Source organism: Periplaneta americana, chromosome 5 (assembly GCF_040183065.1).
Source record: "Periplaneta americana isolate PAMFEO1 chromosome 5, P.americana_PAMFEO1_priV1, whole genome shotgun sequence".
In the NCBI taxonomy this organism is placed as follows: Eukaryota; Metazoa; Arthropoda; class Insecta; order Blattodea; family Blattidae; genus Periplaneta; species Periplaneta americana.
The window spans coordinates 25494139-25519936 of record NC_091121.1 but is presented as its reverse complement, the minus strand read 5'-3'; positions in this window follow the sequence as shown (position 1 = coordinate 25519936).

The window sequence follows — 25798 nt, the reverse complement described above, 5'->3', positions numbered from 1 at the left end:
CAGTACTACTCAGTTACGACTATTTCACAGGGGAAGGAGTGGCATATTGGCTATGTATATTGTGTATTCAATCCAATTTGTTCGGATTTAATTGGATTTCAATTTCCTATTCCATCACGCTCGTCCCTGCTCGATTTTTGTGCTGTATATACAAATCTCTTCAAAGTGTTTAATCTCGCTTTTTCCACTTTCATTCTATAAAATGTATATATCACATTAAATATTTAGATATTTTTACTGATCTCTACAGACTGAATCTTAAGTAATGTCATTAATTTCAGGGATTATTCTTTGAGATACTTCAAACTTAAATGTTTAATATAATTTTACATTTAATATAAACTAATTTGTTCTCGAAAAGGAAGTAAAAACGAGCAAAACTGTATTAAAATTTTTGTTTTAAATATCTCAAAGAGTAACCCCCAATATGACATTACTCAAGTTTCACCCAGTATTTTTATTTATTTCCATGTGAAAGGACATACGACAAAATAATATAGAAAAAAGATCTTAGATAATAAATAATAATAATAATAATAATAATAATAATAATAATAATGCTGATTTTTATTCGATTGTAATGATAATAAAAATAATAATAATCATGACGTGATGATAATTTATTCCGAACAGTATGGTGACGGTATGAATTAAAATGCAATAAGGACATGTCACAATATTATGAGATATTTAGGTGGTGGTGGTTTGTAATCATAATCATTATGTTAATGGCGATAAATTTTATTAATTATGTAATAAAGCTGAATGAACTAGGCATATGATATAAAAGGCCAATTTCCGGAGATTTTCCGTGATATCTGGCATTTATGATGACTATTACACTTTTACTACGTCACACTACTTTCGACCAATAAAACGGTACGAAATGACGTCTTTCAACCAATCATGGCTGCTTATCGCACAATTTTATCGCGTCCCTAGCATTTATTTATTTTTATCACTACCCTAGCATTTGTTTCTTTGTTTGCCAACATTTCAAACTGCACTGGTCTGGACGTCAAAAAAAAAAAAAAAAAAACAGAAAATTACAAACCACTCCAGTCGATGCACAGCACTTTCTAATATGATCGCATTGGCATTCAAGAACAAGAATTAATAAAGATCACTGGTCATATAAGAAGAGCACCATTCGGAAATCCTTAATAAGTTGAGGGATACACCATGTACATCAACGAGTTCACTTCTTTTACGCAGACGTCCAATATAACATCAATTGAACCACCTACCACTAAAACATCCAACTTTGAAAATTGTAGTCTCAATAATTGTTTCATTTAAAATTATTCATGTTTATTTTTTATTTCATCATCGTTAATTAAAACGTTTCTTGTTTATTTCATCATCTCTAATTAAAACTTTTCTAACACTTGTTTATATTATTTAGGTTATGTTTGTTATAGCTTCTGCTATATGATATTATGGATAGTCACGTATCAGAGATTGTTTAATACTAGGATTTATTGAAAATCGTCTGTCAAATGACGTTGATTACTGGGATCCGGATGATTGAAGTGAAATGCAAATGTTTTAATAAAAATGAAACTGAATCAACAAAGCCTTCTTGACTAGTAACAGTCCACAGAGTTCAATGATGATTCCATAGTTGGCACAACTGATACCGGTAACAAGAAAACAATCATAAAACACTACTGCCATCTAGCGTAATGTTGAGATGGTACAATGATACATTTGAAGACAGTTGTATTTTCGTAAGCCAATTAATATTTTATTGTATTGGAGTACTTTGTTACTTCTAATCGTGTAATAGTCAATTAAATCCCACTCGAGTTTTGATTTTCTCTAGATAAATCAAAACCTCTAGTGAGATTACTGTTGATAAATAAAAATATGACATTATTTTGTAATTTTTATTTTTTATTTTAGTAGGTTATTTTACGACGCTTTATCAACATCTTAGGTTATTTAGCGTCTGAATGAGGTGAAGGTGATAATGCCGGTGAAATGAGTCCGGGGTCCAGCACACAAAGTTACCCAGCATTTGCTCATATTGGGTTGAGGGAAAACCCCGGAAAAAACCTCAACCATGTAACTTGCCCCGACCGGGAATCGAACCCGGGTCACCTGGTTTCGCGGCCAGACGCGCTAACCGTTACTCCACAGGTGTGGACGTTATTTTGTGATCATAATGATGTTGAGTAGAACCATACTGGCAAAATCATAATAGGAATCTTTACTAATGAAATGATCATGTAAGCCTGCTTGTGCAGTCTTAAGTTGTAATGCAAGACGGAACCCAACTCAGTCCACAGAAACTCCGTTTGCGAGATCCTCTTACTGTCAGTTATGAAATATAAATATGGTTGATCAGAAGTGATCATTTTGCTACCTCATTGGCTGTTCTTAGAATCAGTAATGAATTTAGCCAAACAATTCACGGAACGCTATAACTAAGTCGATCGACGCACGCACGCACACACACACACGTCTTGCATTACAACTTAAGACTGTACAAGCAAAATGATCGACAAGCATCAGTGTACGTGGTAAGTTTTACAATCAAGATAATGTGATATTGAGGATTTTGTTGATGTTGACAACATTATGACACAGAGATCATGACGGTATGACGTTGACGAAACATTAATAAGATTGTTGTAAGAATCACGACGATATCATGATTAGGTCATGACTGTAAAATGATGACGAAAATAATGAAAGAGTCATTCATCACTGTATGGGATCGCCCACCGTCTGACCTTGAAACGAGCAGATCCGAGTTCAAATTCTGGTTGGGGCAGGTTACCTGGTTGAGGTTTATCCTAGGATTTCTCTTAACCAATTGAAGCAGGATTGTTGTGTAACTTTGGGTCTTGGACCTCGGATTCGTTTCGCTATCATAAGTACACTTCCCCTCTTTCATCATCATCATCATCATCATCATCATCATCATCATCATCATCATCTCCGTTTCTTTCATAGTTTTCGGGCTTGCTCCCATGTAGAGTCGCCTGTGGGCCGCCATCGCACTTGATATGTGGTCATTCGTTGTTGGTGGTAGCGCTGTTCACCCTGGGCTCTCCACTAGGTTCATGGTAACTAGTGGGACCGGAATTGAGGGACCGCGGTGAGGGCTACATGGAATGGTAAAGGAATCATGTAAGCTGTAGGGGAGTTCGGAGGCGGCGCGTAGGGGATCTGTAGCGCAGGCGCCTTAGGTTATGCCTTACCATACCATCTCAGACAGTACAATGGGCCCACCAGTGTGGCCTGCATGCGAGGAAAGTCCTACTCTGTGCCCTAACCTAAAGAGGAATAATATAATAGATAAGGGGATCACAATGACGTAATGATAATTGTGATACTGATGACGTAATGGTGATGTAACGACGTAATACGTAGGAAAAATTTTTTGAAATAATGACGTATATGATGACGGTCTAATGGTAATGGAATCATGAAGATCTCATTTGTTCCTCTTGAAGACGAAACAGATTAGAACTTCAGATGTTAAAATTTGTAATGCGAACTGGTGGGATACTCAATTATACACTTTTATACCCGTTTAGGTTAGGATATATTATATAACTAGCCGTACCCGTGCGCTCCCCTGCACCCGTTAGAAATAAATATAAAGTAATTACATAATTAAAATAGGATGTTTGATCCATGGAAAATTCGTGTTTGACAGAAGGATAAATCGTTTATTATGTTACTTAATTTAAATAGAATTAAAAAAAATTGAAATGCGATCATTTTGATCCAGAGACCACTCATTTGGTCGTAAAAATTAGTTTAGGAAAAACAGGAAACGAATATACAGAATAGCCTATCAAGTTTTCTCTAGAATCTATTTTAATCTCACCTGTCCTCGATTCACTCAGAAGTTACTGTGATAACATTATAGCATTATGTCCATCTAGAGAAAGTACACTTTCCAATGGTGAATTAATAATTAATTATACAAATCGGTTAATTTAGCTTCCGATATTACTTCATACAAACACAGAAACATTCTCTGTAGGCTACCGTATGTTTCATAGCTTTCGATTGTTGTTGTCCAAGGCCCCTTATAGACGAAGTCATTTGTTTTTTATTTCATTACACCGCCTTAGATGGCGTTGTTATTGTAATTTAAAACTCATTTATCTCATTAAATATCAGTCCTATCAAAATTTTGCATAGAATAAACCTTATCGGAAATTATTTTTAAAGAAACTTTTGTTATGTAATATTTTTCACGAAAATTAATAATAAGGGAGATATTTCGATTTATTTAATTCAAATCCCTTATAACCCCCCTTTTAAATAAAATATTTTGAATGGCATATAGCCTAAAATCTAAGTTACAACGAACTTAATTTATATTCCAATTTTCATATAAATCGGTTCAGCCATTATTGCGTGAATAGGTAACAAACTTCCAGACAGACAGACAGATATACAGACAGACATACAAACAAAAATTTCAAAAAAGCGATTTTCGGTTTCAGGGCGGTTAATTGTATATGTTAGGACCAATTATTTTTGGAAAATCGAAAATTACCAGAAAAATTTCGGTTACAGATTTATTATTAGTATAGATGTGTTTTGTTTGTGCCATTTTTTTATTTTATTCTGTGTGTTCTTTTGGAGAGTGGTTGGATTTAACTATAGGTGGGGGGGGGGGTGAAACCTACAAAGTAGGAATTGTTTTACATAGCACGTACAATCAGAAGACCCGTGCATGGAATTTAAGAGAAACTTCTGTTAATATAGTACATCTGTATGTGTAATATTGCTCAATAAATCCATCTACTTTAGTAATAAAGTTACGATTGAAAAATCTGTTTCTGTTCGTCTCAATCTTGATGCTAAGAAAACAAAGCAGTTATCTTTATCTGAACTTGTTACTGTGTGTTTAAATCACCTGAATTCGTGAAATAAGGCTTGGATAACAACATTTCATAATCAGATTCATAAGGTACGAGTATTAATAAAATTTATTAGGCCGCCTTACATTTTCGTGAAGCGGCATAACGATTGTAATATAATTACACAAATGTAATTTGATAAAAGATCTTAACATTTCAGAGTGAAAAAAAAAACTTTTTACGAGACATTATTTCTAAAATAGAAACTTTTACGAGTGAAAATTTAACAGGACAGGTGCGACTTACTTTCATGCAATCCTAGTCAGCTTAAATGCACGGACGAGTTATTCCAAGTTAGAGCTTGGTTTACGACTATAAGCTTGTGAAACTTTCACTTGGAAACTTCTACTCACACGTACACGTATATGCGTATATTTACGAACACACACGTTTGCTCTTTGGAACTTCTGTAGTGGATTAAGGTGTTTAATAAGAGCCGATGGAGGAAGCTGGGATGAAGAAACAGAGTGGAAACAGGAAGTAAAATATAGGAAATCTTAATTAATACAGGAAACATTTTGAGTAACTTCAGGAATATTTTCTCATTATATTTAACAAGACTTCAAACTTCTATTCCGTACACCTAGGACTTTAGGTCACTGAGTGATTAGGGCCCTACAGATACCTCAAATTATTAAGTAAAAAACTACCAAAGTAATTAAATATCATTACTTTTTAAGTGTATTTTTTTTTCTGTTTATTTCTATTATTGTATTTGTATTCCTGGTGTTGTGGAAGAGAAGGCCTAATGGACTTAACTACACCAGAATAAATAAATAAATAAATAAATAAATAAATAAATAAATAAATAAATAAATAAATAAATAAATAAATAACTTTATACAGTTATGATATTAATGTCATTGTTTCGTACTTCGACTAATGTTAACTTTAATTCGGAAATGTATTTGGTTCACAAATAAAACATACTACTAATATTCAGAAAGTTTATTATCACATTCATGATTATATTATTTATCATGAATGTAAATTCCTAGAGTCCACTTATTTCTAAGACCATTTTCATTATTAGGTTTTGTTATTTCCTATTATTTATTGCAAAAAGTGCGAAAATATTGATTCAGAGTTTTCAAAAGAAGTTCTACATTTCATAATTATCTTGCTGGTTGCCATATGTGTTTTATTTTCCCAGTATAAGTACACGGTTTAACTACTTATCCGCCAATCACAATCTAAACACCAGGTCACAGGAAAGCCAAATCCTAGCAATTCCTGCCCATAGAACATCCCACTATTCATCCTCTTTTACTGTCTCAGTCCCCCGCAATGGAATTCTCTACCTCAGAAGATTAGGGGCTGCCAGACAATAACCACTTTCAAGAAAAGGCTAAACGATTTCTTACAGGCACAGTCAAATTGAAGTTATAATTGTGAGAGAGTTTAATAATTTAGTTTAATTTAGGTACGACTGTTATTATTATTATTATTATTATTATTATTATTATTATTATTATTATTATTATTATTACATAATTATTTTGTTGGTGTTGTGAAGATGAAAAGAATAATTGTATTATATTTTATTTTAGTTAGTTATTTAACGACGCTGTATCAACTACTAGGTTATTTAGCGTCGATGAGATTGGTGATGGCGAGATGATATTTGGAGAGATGAGGCCGAGGATTCGCCATAGATTACCTTGCATTCACATTACGGTTGGGGAAAACCTCGGAAAAAACCCAACCAGGTAATCAGCCCAAGCGGGGATCGAACCCGCACCCGAACGCAACTTCAGACCGGCAGGCAAGTGCCTTAACCGACTGAGCCACGCCGGTGGCTTTGTATTATATTAATTATGTATTATATTGTAATGTATTATATTGTAGTATTAAATTGCTCTGTATTAATTATATTAAATTCATAGCAATGTAGTAATTTTCTATCATACTGGTTGAGTGGAAGAAAAGGCCGAATGGCCTTAACTCTGACAGTTAAAATAAGCCATTACTATTATTATTATTATTATTATTATTATTATTATTATTATTATTATTATAAAAACAATGTTGCTAATTATAGACCCATTTCTATCGTAAACAATTTTTCTAAAATTTTTGAAAAAATTATTCACAAAAACATTTCATTTTATGTCAAAAATAAGATCAATTCGGCCCAACATGGATTTACTAGAGGGAAATCTACTACTACTAATATAGTCTCCTATCTTAATCTGCTGTTGAAAATCAAGGTCAAATTGACTCAATTTATTTTGATTTTAGCAAAACATTTGATGTTGTTCCTCACAAAATTTTATTAAATAAATTAAGTAATTTTGGTCTCTCCACTAACTAAGTTAATTGGTTTGAAAATAATTTAACAGATAGACAATCTTGTGTTCGACTAGGTATTTCTCTCTCGGTTCCATTTAAAAGTTTATGTGGAGTTCCTCAAGGGTCTACATTGGGACCTCTCCTATTTTTATTATTTATAAATGATATAAGTAAAAGAATAAGTTCTAGCTGCCTTTTATTTGCGGATGATCTCAAAATCTTTCGTAAAATTAATAGTTCGGTTGATTGTCAAATTCTACAAAATAGCATTAATTCAATTTCATAATGGTCTGTTGCAAATGGAATGAAAATTAATCAATCCAAAACTTTTGTTATTTCCTTCTCACAGAAAACTACTTCCCTAAAATTTAATTATTCTCTTATTAATGTTGTAATTACTAAGAAAGATTGTATTAGAGATCTTGGTGTCTTACTTGATTCAAAATTATATTTTCATGATCATGTGCAATACATTTATTCCCATTCATTAAGAATGCTAGGTCTAATTAGATCTATAACTTATTCTTTTTCTACTCCTATGTGTTTATTAATTTTATACTATACGTTGGTTAGATCCAAGCTTGAATATGCATCTGTCGTATGGAACTCCATTACTTCCGCTGACTCGGCTAAATTGGAGAATATTCAAAGAAAATTTATATCCTTGTGTTCTTATAGATTTTTACCAAATTCCGATTTTAAATATGAAATTAATTGCAAATATTTCAATTGCGGTAGTTTCTTTACCAGACGTCAGGATCTTGATTATTTATTTCTTTGTAAAGTCATTAAGGGTGATATTGATTGTGAATCATTCATAAGCAATATCAGCCTTCGTATTCCTGCTAAGGGTTTAAGATTTCATAAAATGTTTTATAATAGGAATTATAAATCTCTCTCTCCGGTCTGCAGATATATTAAAGATGCTAATTTGCATGGATTGAACTTGGATCCATTTAATGTGTAGTATATACTTTTTGAGTTTTTATGTCAGTTTTATTAATTATGTCATTTGTTAAGATATGTATCACACTTTTGTTGTCAATTGCATATCTTTACAATACTACCTACATTATTCAAGTCTTCATTTATATGATTTAATTAATTCATTTGTAATGTATTTATTTACACTGCAAGTGGGCAAGCACCCGGTGGCAGTGGTATATACAATATTAACAATACACAGTTAAAATGATAAGCAATACCCAATAAAATTTACAATACATAATAAAATTCATTTTATTTAACTGCCATTATTTTAATTATCCCACTGTACTAATTTTAATACTTATTTGGTATTTATTTTGTTACATTTTGTCAATGATTAATGTTGACTATTATATTGATTGTATTTCATCTCACTGCCATTTTCTATCATTCATTCTCATCATCATTTGTTGTTTTGTTTTGTTTTGTATCTTGTGTTAAACTATAATTGGCCATGTGCTGTTGTTTTGCACGTTAATATTCTAAATAAATAAAATAAAATAAATAAATTATTATTATTATTATTATTATTATTATCATGGAATTGCCACGAGAATCGTTAGGTTTACTACGCACGCGGTATAGACTGTATGAGAAGGAGGCGTGCAACGGATGGAGTATGCCTCTGATGTAAACACTGATCAGTATACTGCGGTTACAATAAAACATATATCCTGCATTCAAGAAATATATTGAATGATCATTGATGTAAGAAATGTCTGAATATGTAAATACACAATTATTTTGTAGTGAGATATATTAACTCTTAAAATTTAATGTAATATACTCACATCATCCTTAAATATGTGTATTGCAGTAAAGAGTTACGTACATTTTGAGCGACTGCAAAGTGAACCTCCTCCGATGATCACTTAAACAGTTTTTATATTGGGAAAATGTACATTCGACATCACACGATGTAATAGGTGCATATTTGAAGAACGGAAAGTGACTACTTTTTAGTACAGCAACTTCAGACGTCTTGTCGTGACCTGATAGTACATTATTTATAATACGAAGTTGTGAATAGGCAGAATTTTTAGCAATAATGTTTCTCAACTTACATTTCACTTTCTCTGAAATTAGTGAATTTTTATTTTGGATAACGGTTTGTGATACTTTATCCACTATATTAACGGCTTCTGAGAGTTGTAGTTTAGACGATTATAACAGGGTGATGCTTTTGGACACGATTTTGAAATTAGAATCAATGAACAGAATATCTTCCAATAGTTGTTCAGAAGGTAATGATTTTACAGCTGCAAAAGCGGAACTGTCTGTGCTATCCAATGCATCAACTACCTCCATTATTTTTCCGTAATGTTCTGCATAATAATTAACAGCATCCAACCTCGTTTCCCATCGGGTCAAGACTGGCTGCGGGGGCAAGGGTATTCCAGGGGCAATTGTTTGGAACAGCAGCACTCTCATTGTAGCATGTTTGATTGAATTCTTGTCTGCTCTGAACAAATGTTAAGCTTTGACTATTCCAACCACAGTAATACAAAAACAAGTGCTTACATAGGTATACATTAGCTGTTGTTGTTCTATCTATTTGGACCGGTCACAACTCTTAACATGAACTGCTTATACTACGAGACCGGGAGGTCGCCCACCTCCTCTAGACTACCGTACATCGGCCAGCTGATTGCATAGTGCGTGTGGCAATTCAACGAAGTCTAATAATAATTATTAGGATTATTAATTTATTATTAATTGTATTTTTTATTAATTGTGTTTATTTTTGTCATTATTGAGTGTAATTAGTTATCACTGCCGCCGGGTATATATCCATTTTCTGTGTGAATAAATACATACATAAGAAATTGTATTCCTTCACGTGTAAACCTAAGCTCTGACGGAATCAACCGAAGTCTTCCGAAGGGGACTTTGCGTATGGTAGCTGGTCTTTTTTTTGTCTTCTACATATGTCTATAATCTATGTGTGTAAGTGTGCATGTCTGCATGAAAGCATGCGTGCGTGTACGTGTTTGTTTGTGAATGTGTGCATCTGTACGTGCGTACCAACAACCAAAAACGTATTTAAAAATAGGCTTAAGGACTTTACTAATAGAGGGTAATTATACACAGTATGTAAAGGATGTAAATGATATTTTGTTATTGAAGTGTTGTATCAGTGAAGAATTATGTTGTGTCAGTGAAGTGTGTTGTGTCAGTGAAACGTGTTCCTGTCAGGGAAGCTTTATAGTTTATAGTGGCAGTGCAAAGTATTTGAACAGTGAAATGTTTTTGAAGTGTTTGTGAAATCAGGATAGAATCAGTGAAATGTGTCGTAGTTCCAGTGCAGTGAGTGAGTTGTCAGCGAAATGAGTGTACTGTGGAAAGGTACTTGTGCAGATATGAACATATCATACTCGTGGGTTTTAGTTCGAATTTAGGTTTAAGATACAAATTAGATTTCTTTTAAATGTTATTTTAAGTGATCGCGCTTCATTTAATTTAGGATATTCCCTATTATTATTATTATTATTATTATTATTATTATTATTATTATTATTATTATTATTATTATTATTAATTATTGTTAGTATTAATTATTTTTATTAATTATTGGTATTATTATTAACTGTATTTTTAATTAATAAGTTTATTATTGTCATTATTGAGTGTAATTAGTTACCACTGCCACCGGGTATATACCCATTGCAGTGTGAATACATACATACATACATACATACATACATACATACATACATACATACATACATACATACATACATACATACATACATACATACATACATACATACATACATACATACATACGTAGGTTTATATTTTAAAATAAATACAGATGTTTCTAAATACAGGCTAATGGCACTCTTCCAAAGTATTGCAACATAAATAATTTTCCCATTGTTAACTGCTATATAATATGTAAATGACTGAGTTTTATGGTATTTTGTTTATGTAGAATCACATCTCAAACTAATTTACGATCTGTATATTTCTCTCATCAGTCAATAAATTTAATAACATCTTGTTTTAAAGAATTCTTACACTTACACTCATTTTTACATTTTAAATATTTCTGTCTCTCGTGATTGGTATGTGAAACATGTTTTGCAGTTTTCTTTTATCTTCAACCTCCTACGTCACGACTAGGAGTCTGCTTGTGCCTTTGTATTCCGCAGCTTTTTCATCTCCTGTACACACAGTACACAACTCTAACTACCCACATTCAACCTGCTGTAACTACAATAACAAGAAAGTCTCTGTGGAGCTACTTTGAAGAGGAAGCTTAATTTCTTTGAGAGATAAGTTACCAACGTGTGAATTAAGAGCTTGGTTATGTACACTGAAATTAAAAGCAACGCCAAGACTTTCAGCAACGCCACAAAATTTCATCCGTACCACGAAATTGTAAAGTGTGTAATTTGAAGATAGAGATTAAAAGTTTGCAATGCCCTGTCGTTACAAATCCTTTCTTTAAATAGTAAGAAGAAACTTTCTCTGATTTATAGGTAAACACTAACTAGTCTAGTGTTCTTTATTGATTGCATTTCATTTTGATTATCGTCATAGTTTCAAATATATCATTGTTACTTTAAGTGTTCTCTGTTTAATTTGAAATGTAAGTACATGTATTTAAAAATTCTAAGATATTCAATGAAACATAAATTATTATAAAGTACACGTACCAAATAACGCCACCTTAACACTTCAGTCACGTTTGCTCTGGAAATAAGTTATGTACAAACACGAAAATTAAGAAATAGAAACTGTAATCTTATCTTTACAAAATAGCACAATGAAAATGGATATATTATATACCGAACACGAATTAGAACTCAAATAGAAAAACTTTTTAAACTGGCGCTATTAGGAATAGGTTGTCCAATTAACGCCACCTATTTTCTAGTGACCTATACACTTATAATTGTTAATGAATTATTTTTCCTAAGCAACACAAATTGAACTAAGCGACTAAATTTAAGTTTCTGTTAATAAAAGATACAAAATCACTCAATACTAATGAAAGTTTCTTGATCTGAAACTGAAACACCAGATGGATTAGGAAAATATGTTTTCCAGTGACTCCTTACTTTAAAAAAAAGAGACAATGTGACACAGTAGAAAGTTATTAAACACATAATATGAATGTTTTCCAATAAGTAAAACAAAAAAAATTAAGTTATGTAAAATAAAAAAAAATTAAGAGTTTGATAAGCAATTGAACCAATATCATCGCTGCACATTCTGAACATTTGTAAGTTGAAAGCTTAGTGATTTTCCTGATGTTTTCACACTGATGCTGTACTGTCAGCCTTAGTACTAACATAACCTAAAATTTTGTCTGTAGACCTTTAACGCCACATGGCGTTAAAGCGCTAATGAGTACTTGATAACGTGACATGCCTGTTTCTCAAACATTTTCAAATTTTATAAATAGCAAATACTTTCTATACATAGAAGAATGTTGAAGGATCACGAAAATATATAGTTTAATATAGTTATTATTTGCTCAACACACAAAATAAAATATTGCCTCTTACCTTGATATAAGAACAGCCATTCACTATCAACACACAATAGGAAAATGATGGAATATAATGTCACTCGTAAATGCCAGCGGACAGCTAGTAACTCATTTCATCACTAGATTGCAAGCGAATGCAGGCTACAGTAGTGCACTACCGAAAACTTGTGTCGTTAACAAATTTTAATAGAGTGGCATTAAAGGTATACGTGGCGTTATTTGGCTCAGGGACCTTAATCTCTCCCGTGCGTCCATATTTATTAAACAAAATGTTAGTAAAAGTTATTCTTCAAATTCATAGGAGATAACGTGTTTTACTGACAATTAACTGTGCATGACTTTTCTTAACGGGTGAAATTAAATTACGTTTTGTTTAAGGGACATTATGACTGAGTTTAAAAAAAAATCATTTTCAGGTTTTTGTACGAAAATACTCCTTGAGATCTCAGAAAGTTTCTAGTAAGAAGTTTTTTTGCCTCTACGTTATCTTTAATTATCTTTAATTAACTGTGCATAACTTTTCTTAACGGGAGAAATTAAATTACGTTTTGTTTAAGGGACATTATGACTGAGTTTAAAAAAAATCATTTTCAGTTTTTTGTACGAAAATACTCCTTGAGATCTCAGAAAGTTTCTAGTAAGAAGTTATTTTGCCTCTACGTTATCTTTAATTATCTTTAATTAACTGTGCATGACTTTTCTTAACGGGAGAAATTAAATTACGTTTTGTTTAAAGGACATTATGACTGAGTTAAAAAAAAATCATTTTCAGTTTTTTGTACGAAAATACTCCTTGAGATCTCAGAAAGTTTCTAGTAAGAAGTTTTTTTGCCTCTACGTTATCTTTGAGTAGCTGGAGCGATTTTTATATAGGCCTTCTGCATAAGTCAGTTTCGTAACTCTTTTCACAAATTTTTCTTCTTTCGAAACTATAACTTTTTATATTGAAAATAGTCCATGCGCATGCAGTCGTTACCAAACTCTATGAAACTATTCATACGTGTCCAGACAATCAGCACCATACACCTCCAATATTTCCCTGTGGATTTCTCTAGGACTTTTTCGTGGTGTACACAAAAAAAAAGGATTAGGCTACACAAGTAGACGATGCTAGCACAGTTTAGTATATACAGTTGCGAAGCTTGGGATGATTTTTTGCATTTCTCGTGATATTTGCTAGCCGCTTGGAGCGCTATGCGTACTAGGAACAATAGACAGTGTCACTGCCATCGTGATCTAATACAGACCGTAAGGAAAACCATGTGACTCGCTTAACCCGATCATGAAGGGTGGCTTTTAAATGATATAAATTAGTTAGAATGCATAAAGAATGACATATATTTCTCTAAAATTTAGTGTACTTGCAATAATAACATTTAAAACAATGATTATGAGACACTTCAGACATCATTCACTTGCGAGTTAAGTTGAAATATTATTTTTGGTGTGAAAATTACGTTGTTTGTATGCGTAATACCTCCCTTTATTTGAATTAAATATTGCGAAATTCTTGTATATTCATTTATGCACGATTAAATAATTTTCAGTTGCACCGCACGTATATTTAGAAATGTTGAAATTATAGGTTATGTTTACTGTACCACAATTATCTTCTGTACCATTACTTCAATATTCGAATTTATACATTATAATTAAGCACAATGTCATGTATGATACGCCGCACATTCAATTTGTCTGTATTTTAATACTGCAATTGAGTACGTACTGAATTATTGTATTTATCTACTTCCTAAGAGACGAAGTAACACAATCGTACGTACACTAATTTCATAGGAGTGGTATGGTAAATTTTCTATCTACAATTAAGGAAGGTAGATGTGCTAAATTAAAATCACAACATAATTTCTTTTTTATTAAACCTCAAAATAGCTGCCTAAAATGTTGATGCAAATAGATTATGTTAACATGTAAAATTCTCTTCACAATAAAATAACACAGTTTTGTAATTATTTCTGCAACAAACTATGCAATAAGAAGTAAACGGAACACTAAATAAAACTTAGCAATGATACGCAATAGAGTTATAATATAATATTTCACTGAGCTCCATACACTGAAATAGAAAACCCGAACATACATTATCGTCTGCTCGGGAAAGGGTCTGTGCTGAGGTGATAGTAGCGATCCTGGTGGTCAGCAACTATCTATGTTTGCATATTTATTAAGTGTTGAGCTTCGCAACTGTATATACCAAACTGTGATGCTAGTACATACACCATCTTTGCTCAGTAATTACCGCTCGTTCCACCAGGATTACACCTAAACGAGCCATTGCTATCTCTAGCGCAAGATTCAAACGATCTGCCAAACTTTGAACGTCCTAACGTATTCCATAAAGAAATTGTTGTGCGTAACTTTTCGATCCTCCCGTATTTCATGGATTTGGCGCAGTAAAAAATTGATGTGCCAATGTTCAGTTTATAATAAAATAAATAACATAAGCAAACAAATGTGCAAAATATTACAACATACATAGTGTAGATTCTCCAATAAAAATGCTCACTAACTTGTTTTCAACGATTTTATTAAAGTTTATTTGAAAATTGAAGGATCTGAAAACAATTTATGGATAAAATATCAATTACTTTGAAACGATTACAAAATGAACGCAAAGTCCATATCATAAAATAATATTTAACACATTCGCAATTCAATTTTGAATCTCAACTGTTGGGATGTTATCAGGAACAAGGCTTTCTATAATCAGTTAAATTTATAACTATTCATATCAATCCATTAACCCGATATATATTTTTTTTTTCATAAAATTTCCAGTTTGTGACATAAGGTGTTTTTGCAATCAGCGATTCAAATACAAATAAATTGACAAGTATACTATTCATTCATTCACAAATTTTAATGTAAGTAAGAAGAGAAAGAAGATGAAGGCATAGTTCGTGACCTTCCCTCGTATCGGGAACCTGAATGGAGACAGTGTGAAAGCTGTGGAAATAGTTACAAGTAATAGAATGTTACAGGCTTCTATCCTAGCGCAATTTCCTACTTGAATGCTTAAAGCACATAGAATCGTTAGAGGGGAACGATGCAAAGATGGTGGTCTGGGCCCTTTAGAGAACCACACATACACGCAAGCTATGTTTGAACGCGTCTTCAGTAGGAAAGCGCAAGTGAATTTCATTGGAATCTACAGACGACGAAAAAACAGGCCCACCGTGTCTCCGCCCAATGTTTTAGAAACAGCAATTTGGCTCTCAATGTTTCTCTGCATTGGTTCACTGGATGTTTCCAATAGTGAATAGCGGTGAACTTTTCTCCACTACTAAACAATGTAAACGAAGTAGAAGAAGAGTTTTTTGTTTTCAAGTGTAGATAAATCAAACATTACATTGTAAATTACGACAAATTTGAATAGAGTTCTATTTGCTTTTTTCAACCTGCCTAGAACCATACATTTTAAGGATCAACAAAAGTTCTTACTATAAATTTTGTTCAAATGTTAAATAATAATCATCATCTTTATCGTCATCTTTACGGATTATCCTATTACAAACTGATCCGTCTTTAAGAAGTACTCTCCATAACAGATGAATCTGTATAATTATAAACATTTTCTTTTATATGGTCATTCAATTTAGAACTTTTCATTATTTAGGGTTCTGGCCAAGGGCAGGTCTTTCTCTGCAAACCCAGCTTTCTTCAGTCTTTCGTATTTTCTGCTACCTCTTTGTTTCCTCATATGATCCATATATCTTAATGTCGTCTATCAGATGATATCTTTTTCTACACAGAACTCTTCTCCCGTTCACCATTTCTTCCAGTGCATCCTTTAGTAGGCAGTTTATTCTCAGTCAGTGGCCCGCCAATTCCTTTTCCTCTTCCTGATCAGTTTCAGCATCATCCTTCCTTCACCCACTCTTTCCAACACAGCTGCATTTCTTATTCTGTCTGTCAAATTCACACGTTCCATTCTTCTCCATATCCACATTTTAAAGGCTTCTATTCGCTTCTCTTCACTTCGTCATAATATCCATGTTTCTGCCCCATACAATGCCACATTCTATACAAAGCACTTCACTAGTCTCTTCCTTACTTCTTTCTCCAGGGGTCGCAGAAGATACTTCTTTTTCTATTAAAACCTTCCTTGGCCATTGCTATCCTCCTTTTGAATTCCTTGCAGCAGCTCATGTTACTGCTTTTAGTACACACCAAGTATTTGGAGCTGTCCACTTGCTCTACTGCCTCATTTAGAATTTACAAGTTTATCTTCTTTACTTTTCTCCCTATGACCATGGTCTTCGCCTTATTTGCATTTATCTTCATCCCGTACTGCTCACAGCTGTCATTTAGCTCTAGTAGCATATCCTTTAGTATAATTTCCTCTTCTCCTAACAACGCCATAACATCAGTAAATCTTATGCACTTTATTCTTCTTCCTCCTACTATCACTCCTCCCATGTTCTGAAAACACTTCTTTACTAAATCCTCCAAGTAGATGTTGAACAGGGTAGGGTCCATACCTGTGGAGTAATGGTCAGCGCGTCTGGCCGCGAAACCAGGTGGCCCGGGTTCGATTCCCGGTCAGGGCAAGTTACCTGGTTAAGGTTGTTTCCAGAGTTTTCCCTCAACCCAGTTGAGCAAATGCTGGATAACTTTCGGTGCTGGACCCCGGATTCATTTCACCGGCATTATCACATTCATCTCATTCAGATGCTAAATAACCGAAGATGTTGATAAAGCGTCGTAAAATAACCTACTAAAACAGGGTAGGTGATAAAGGACATCCTTGACGTACTCCTCTCCCAATTTCACTTCCTTCTGACATTTCTTCTTGTAACATTTAAGACTTCTAGGAGTTTAAATAAAATTAACAACTAATAATTTTAATTTTAGTAAATCTTCCATTTTAGATGGAACTGTACAAACAACAGATGCTGACAATGAATGGTACAGAACTAAGGACTCAAATTCTATCCGTGAGGGACTGGATACTGGTTGGTCAGCTTCAATTCGCATAATGGGGGTGCATTAACGCGAAAATTAATCTTTAAGCTCTCGCCTGACCTGAACAACCTACCACCACTTCTTTAACAGGATGCACTTTTCCAAACGAACTTCGATGACAGAAAATTGGGTAAAATCTTTTTTCCTCCCTTTCTAAGACCAATAAGGATCAACAATCTTGTCAGACTAGTGTTTGTCTGTAGCCTAAGATAATCTTCGTTTACATTTTAAACATAATTTTTGTAGTTATTTGGACATTTTTGCATTTTTAGTATCGGTATTCTTATTATAAATATAAGAAAATATAATAAAAAAAATCGCTTTTCACTCAGAAACATAGTTTTTTCTCATTTTTAGGAGCTTACAGTTCATTTAGGCCTTTAAGTTATTGTAGAATTTTAATAGCAGGCCTAGGGTTCTGTGCACATGAAACGTAGAGATATCTGAATAATAACATATGTCTAGGACATATGAAACAAAACAGCATAAGGAACTAGAAATCCCTTCCCTAATTCATTACATACGGAGCACAAATATAACCTCTAAAAATTAAAACAAATATCTTTTGGCAACCGAACTGGATTTTTTACAACAGGTGAGGACTTTGAGAAGAGACAAAATGAAAAAAATATAGCATCGGGAAAAAGAAAAACTGAAGTGCATGACAGCACTATAGAGCATATTAAAAACCAGCAACTTTGATGGTACCGATCTGTTCAAAAAATGGAATTATTGGAACGTCTGCTTAAACGCATATTGAATTTGAGGCGGAGGGACGAATGTACAAGAATACTTACAGTACAGTGACTTTGAGACAAAGGTTATGTGCTTCTGTGAAGGAAAATCAATAGGCATACTTGCTGGAATGAGCCTGGATAGATAGAAATAAATTTTTACTGGGAATCAGAAGAAGTAATAGATATAAATAAACACATTTGTGTTTTTATGTAATTCTGTTGGCTTCTATTCCAAGAACTTGCTTCAGACAGGTTGGAATTATTTTGTCTGTTTCTGATGTCTTCGTCTCTAAAGCGGTCTGTTATGCAGGGTGTTTCAAAAATACGGGGCATAATTTCAGGTATGTATATCCCACATGTAGACAAACAAAATAGTTCATTACAACATGTGTCCGGAAATGTTTCATTTCCGAGTTATGGCCTTCACAACACTGAAATTCACCGGAACGTTTTTCTTTCCGGAGGTCGTTGTCATCACAGAAGATGTTAAAAATGTCCACCTCCTGCTTGAATACAGACCTCACATCGATGTCTCATTGACCTTCGAACACGATCCCAAACTCCAGGAGTATTGCGTATGTCCTCAGAACATACCACAATTCGATTCCGAAGGGATTCCAAATGAGGCACCGGAGACGAATAAACCAATGATTTTAAATGGCCCCACAAGTAGAAATCGAGAGGATTCAGAACAAGTTAGCGTGGAGGCCAAGCAATTGGGCCACCTCTACCTATCCATCGATCAGGAAACCTTCGATCCAAGTACCGGCGAGCCGTACGACTCAAGTGTGCAGGAGCGCCATCATGCAAGAAGTGAATGTGTTGACGATTGATCAGTGAGTGTCTTCTAAAACATGAGGTATGGTGTTTTCCAGGAAGTTTATGTACGCCTGCCCCGTAAGTCTATTTACAAGTACATGGGATGGGGTCCAACTAACCGATCACCAATGATACCGGCCCACATGTTGAGGGAGAACCGCATCTGGTGATGAGATGGAACAGTTGCACGTGGGTTTTCATAGCCCATACATGCTGATTGTGGAAATTTGTTATGCCATCTCGTGTGAACTGTACTTCATCTGTAAGTAATACTAAGGCAGGAAAATTCGGATTTACACCACACTGCTGCAAGAACTACTGACAGAACCTAACTCGTGCAGGATAATCTGCTGGTGACAGGTCCTGTACACGTTGCAAATGATAAGGATACAATTGATACTCTTTCAACAGTCTCCAGACAGTCGTATGAGGAACATTGACTTGCAACGCTACCCTTCGTGTGCTGATAGGAGTCATGTTCACACACAGCCTCCAGAATCTCCTCCTGTACTTCTGGAGTTGTAGATCTTGGTCGTCCCCTTCCCAAACCAGGAGAGTTAAATTTTCCATACTCGCACAGACGGTAATGGAGACGCACAAATATCTTCCGATCTGGACATTGTCGCTGTGGGTACCTCTCCTGGTACAAACGACTAGCCAGCGCAGCATTGCCGTCCGCTTTACCGTACATGAAGTGTATCTCTGCCAGCTCTTGATTTGAATACATGTCGCACAGTCTAACGCCTACACAACACTGAATGTAACCTTCGCCTCGGAATGAACTGTCAGAGTGCCCTCTTAATGTCCCCTTTGACGGCAATGACCTGCGGAAAGAAAAACGTTCCGGTGAATTTCAATGTTGTGAAGGCCATAACTCGGAAATAAAGCATTTCCGGACACATGTTGTAATGAACTATTTTGATTGTCTACATGTGGGAAATACATACCTGAAATTATGCCCCGTATTTTTTAAACACCCTGTATATTATGCTATTGATCTCAGGAGGCATTAAATATTCTTCAGCTTTTATATGTATTTTTTTAGTCGGTTAATTAACGACGTTGTGTCAACTACTAGGTTATTTAGCGTCGATGAGATTGGTGATAGCGAGATGGTATTTGGCGAAATGGGGCCGAGGATTCGTCATAGATTATTTGGCATTCTTCACTTTACGATTGGGGAAAACCTCGGAAAAACCAAACCAGGTATCAGTTCAAGCGTGGGTCGAATTCGCACCCGAGAGCAACTTCGGACCGTCAGGCAAGCGCCTTAACCGATAGATCCACGCCAGCGGCTTTTTATGTTTTATGTTCCGTAGTTCAATTAAGGTCCTGACTTCAGCGCTATAGAATCTAGTAGTAACTGCCTTTATTTTGTTGAGTCTGAGGGTAGTTTTAATACTAGATTTTCTTCTCAGACAAACAGCACCATGCAGTATTAATACTAGTTTTTATTTTTAGACAAAAAGCACCATGTAGGCCTAACTGTTCTCTGCCAAATATATTCTCTATAATTAGTTTGTCTTTTATTCACACTGAGGATTTTTCAATAAACATGTAATCTTCTTATGTATTTCAGTAGCACTTTTTTATGTTTTTATGGAAGTAGCAAAATACTCAAAAAAAGCCACTGTAAAACACTAAATAAGGGAACTGTTTGCAGGACTCATGAGCCTAACATCGCGGTTCTGGGTCATACAGTGAATGGAAAAGAAAGAAAACTTAAAATTTAGAATTTAAAATGAGACAATGCATTTTTCGATTGTTTTTAACGTGTACAGTGGGTGATCAAATTATTAGGGACACTTGGTAAAAGTAGGAATTTCATCTTCAAATTCACATAAAACACAAGTAATTTGGATTTTCTCAACTGTAAAAGCTTTATTAATCTAAATAGTGTTTTATAAACAATATTATTACATATTTAATTGTGTAATAATGAATATGGAGTGAAATAAACAAGAAAACTAATATTTTGTCACACATCCCTTTACAGCAATTACAGTTTTAACTCTCTTTGGCATACTGGAAATGCATCGGATACAATTTTTTTAATTTGTTGGCCGTGATGCCACACATTGATCAGTTTTTCTATTAAAGATTGTTTGTTTGTAATAATTTCTGAATGAACTTGCCTCTTCATTAGCTCCCAAATATTTTCAATCGGATTAAGGTCCGGAGAGTTACCAGGCCAATCCAGAACTTTAATAATTTCTGAATGAACTTGCCTCTTCATTAGGTCCCAAATATTTTCAATCGGATTAAGGTCCGGAGAGTTACCAGGCCAATCCAGAACTTTAATTTTGTTGTCAGACAGGAATTTGGTCACCTTATTTGCCTTATGACAGGGCGCAGAGTCGTGTATGAACACAAAATAACCATCTGGAAACCATTCACTGACTTGTGAAAGAAGCCGTTCCTTCAGAACCTTTATGTATTGATATTGTCTTATCATTCCTTGAACAAAATACAGGCTACCAGTTCCATGACCACTAATCACAGACCACACCATGATGCTTAGAGGATGTTTAACAGTCTTCATAATACAGTCATTATTGTACTTTTCAACTTTACGCCTTCTAACGATCATAGATTTGTCAGCAAGTATCTGTATGGTAGATTCATCTGAAAAAAGAAATAAACAGTACATAAAACACATTTGTACAAAGTAAAATTGTGACTAACAAAGAAATCATGTGAATGACAAACAACTCACTTTTTTCCAATCATCCACAGTCCAAGATTGATGCTGCTTTGCCCAAGAGAGACGCTTCTTCACCATGTATGGTTTCAGGGATGGTTTCTTGATTGGAGTGCGACATGAAAACCCTAACTCTTTGATCCTCCGACAGGTTGTCATAGAAGATATGTTGATTCCAGCATCCCTCATTGGTGCCTTTCTATGTAGAAGACTGTTAAACATCCTCTAAGCATCATGGTGTGGTCTGTGATTAGTGGTCATGGAACTGGTCGTCTGTATTTTGTTCAAGGAATGATAAGACAATATCAATACATAAAGGTTCTGAAGGAACGGCTTCTTTCACATGTCCGTGAATGGTTTCCAGATGGTTATTTTGTGTTCATGCACGACTCTGCGCCCTGTCACAAGGCAAATAAGGTGAAAAAATTCCTGTCTGACAACAAAATTAGGGTTCTGGATTGGCTTGGTAACTCTCCGGACCTTAATCCGATTGAAAATATTTGGGAGCTAATGAAGAGGCAAGTTCATTCAGAAATTATTATAAATAAACAATCTTTAATAGAAAAACTGATCAATATGTGGCATCACAGCCAACAAATTAAAAACAATTGTCATCAATGCATTTCTAGTTTGCCAAAGAGAGTTAAAACTGTAACTGATGAAAAGGGATGTGTGACAAAATATTAGTTTTCTTGTTTATTTCACTCCATATTCATTATTACACAATTACATATGTAGTAATATTGTTTATAAAATACTATTTAGAGTAATAAAGCTTTTCCAGTTCAGAAAATCCAAGTTACTTGTGTTTTATGTGAATTTGAAGATAAAATTCCTACTTTTACCAGGTGTCCCTAATAATTTGATCATCCACTATATTTAACCAAAACAAGATGGATGACACAGTGCAGACTGCTCTTCTTCGCTACTGAAGCCAGATCTGAATTGTGTACTAATTTGGTACTGGATCATGAATAAAGAATTCGTTTGTTTAAGCAAGACAATATTACGGCACAGTCTCTAGATAGAATGTGGGAGTGAATGTAATGCATATTTAAATATCAAATAAACAGGATCCTATATAATATACCCTGCTGTTTGATCATGTCTCCGTTTCATCATGTGATTGTCTGCCTATTGTAACGGTGCACATTATTGTGCTCACTGTTCATAAACGGGCTGTTATATAAATAATAATAAATTAATTTCAATTACAGTCCATGTATATAAACATAAACAATGCCAACAATTTTCACCCGTTACATTACAGTTTAGGAATGAAGTATTATTTACTAAATAGGGGGACAAAAACAAAGACTGGGAATAAAAGGCTTTTTTTCGTAAATTAAATTTATAATGTATCCTAACCTTTCAACTCTGATTGAGGTTTTGACTCAAATGTACAATGAGGGACATGATAGTTGAACGATTCGAGTTTTTTCTAAGACAAAGAACGCCACACTGATATGTTCCGTGTTGAATGTTTTCGGTCAGATGTTGACAAGATATTGGCTTCGCATTTATATTTAAATATTACATAGGCCTATCTACCTATACTGAGAAGAAATTAAAAATTGTAGCCTCTTATGAAACGCAGTACAGATCTTGAAATATTTTCGCCCGCTCAACAATAATGTCCTTTATTGTACAGGGACATCATTTTATTTTTACTTCAATTTTTATTGTACCTAAGTTTTTTAATGTACTTCACTCCCACCCCCTCTACTACTAAACTTCCAACCGTTCTCAACACAGAACCGAGGCCGCGTATGCAGTACTGAGTTAGTATAGTACGTTCCAGAAATATGTTCGCGTTTTCCAGTGACGAAAAAGCTTTCAATATTGAATCATATTTTCGCACAGGTACTGTCGTCCGTTACCCTACGTCGCATCCCGGTTTCCCCCACCTGCTTCTGTTCGCCCCTCTGTAAAGTCTAGTAGCTGGACTGTCTTAGCTCTTTTCTGAGAACATCAATTTCTGTTAGGAATTGGACGTCTAAGTAATATTATACAACTGTTTAAAATAACTTAAATAAAAGGGCTTCGTTAAGTAATTAACTGTCACGTGACCCCCCCCTTTCTACGACCATGCAACAAAACCATTTTAACGGACAGTAAATAGCATTTCTGAGTAATTTTATCTTTTCGGATCGGGCAGAAGTGAAGTTAAATTTGCAGTACGTAAGGTACTCTTTTATAGAGTAGGTATAGAATTATTTCAACATGAGTTACTCGTACGAAGGACGAAACTGGTAATTGGAATTAGGTATAGTGCGATAATATGCATAAAAGAACTGAAGCCTGTATCGAAATGAAGGCCACCATTTTCAAAAATGTGTTTAAATATCCATTTTATGATTATTTTTCAATTTAACTTCATTCTCTATATTGTACGCTAATGTGCTGTAACAGTACAATAGACACTGCATAATTAATAAGTCCGAATGGATAGCTCAATTCGAGAGTAAAAACACTACTGTACTGTATGTTGGTTAAACAAAAACCTAATGAAAATCATCAAACTCAAAATTGCGATATTTCCTAGTTTACATAAATGGATGAACTACTTTTCTTCCCTCCTATAAAGTGATTTGTATTTTACGCCAGTATCATCGAACTCCAGCCTTGGAAGGGGGAGCAAGCGGTGTTTCCGGTCCTAGACCTTTAATCCAAAGATATAGAGAGGTTAGTATTAAAAATGTTAGTAAAAATAAAATGATGTCCCTGTACAACTATTATCAGGCAATATACCTCTCTTGACGATAGTCGGGGAAAGTTACGTGGTTGAGGTTTTTCCGAGGTTTTCCCTCATCCAAGTGAAGCAGATTTGCTGGGTAACTTTCGGCGTTGTACCTCGGATTCATTTCGCCATCATAATTATACTTCCCCTTTTTTATCATCATCTCCGTTTCTTTCCTAGGTTGCGGGCTTGCCCCGATATAGAGCTTGAATCCCGTGGATATGTGGTCATTCGTTGTTGGTGGTAGCGCTGTGAATAATTGTGGGCTCTCCACTGGGATCGTGGTAACTCGTGGGACAGAGATTAAGGAACCGCGGTGAGGCCTAAGTGAAAAGGTAAAAGGGATCATGTTGGCTGTAGGGGAGTTTGGAGGCGATGTGCAGGACGATGTGTCGCGGGGGACCTTAAAGCATGCACACCATTCCTTTCCGGGTAGCGGAGCGGACTACATGCGAGGATAGACTCAATCCGTGCCATTCCTTGATGAGGGAACAATAAATATATATTCACTTGACGATATGTGTCAGAGGAAGAACAAATTGTTTGTATACATATGAAATCCGATTAGTGTAATATTAGTTAGCGATATATGCAATGGAGGGGGAAAGAAACTGGCCAACCTATCCCATTGTCTCCTCGTGAGTGATGCCTTACTAATGTAAATTATGCGATTCAAAATAAAAATAATAAAAATATATTACACTTCCCTTTGCTACAATAATAATAATAATAATAATAATAATAATAATAATAATAATAATAATAATAATAATAACAATAACAATAATAATAATAATACTTACAAATGGCTTTTAAGGAACCCGCAAGTTCATTGCCGCCCTCCCATAAGTCTGCCATGGGTCCCTATCCTGTGCAAGATTAATCCAGTCTCTATCATCATATCCCATCTCCCTCAAATCCATTTTAATATTATACTCCCATTTACGTCTCGGCCTCCCCAAAGGTCTCTTTCCCTCCGGTCTCCCACCTAACATCCTATATGAATTTCTGGATTCGCCCATACGTGCTACATGCCCTGCCCATCTCAAACGTCTGGATTTAATGTTCCTAATTATGTCAGGTGAAAAATACAATGCGTGCAGTTCTGCGTTGTGTATCTTTCTCCATTCTCCTGTTACATCATCC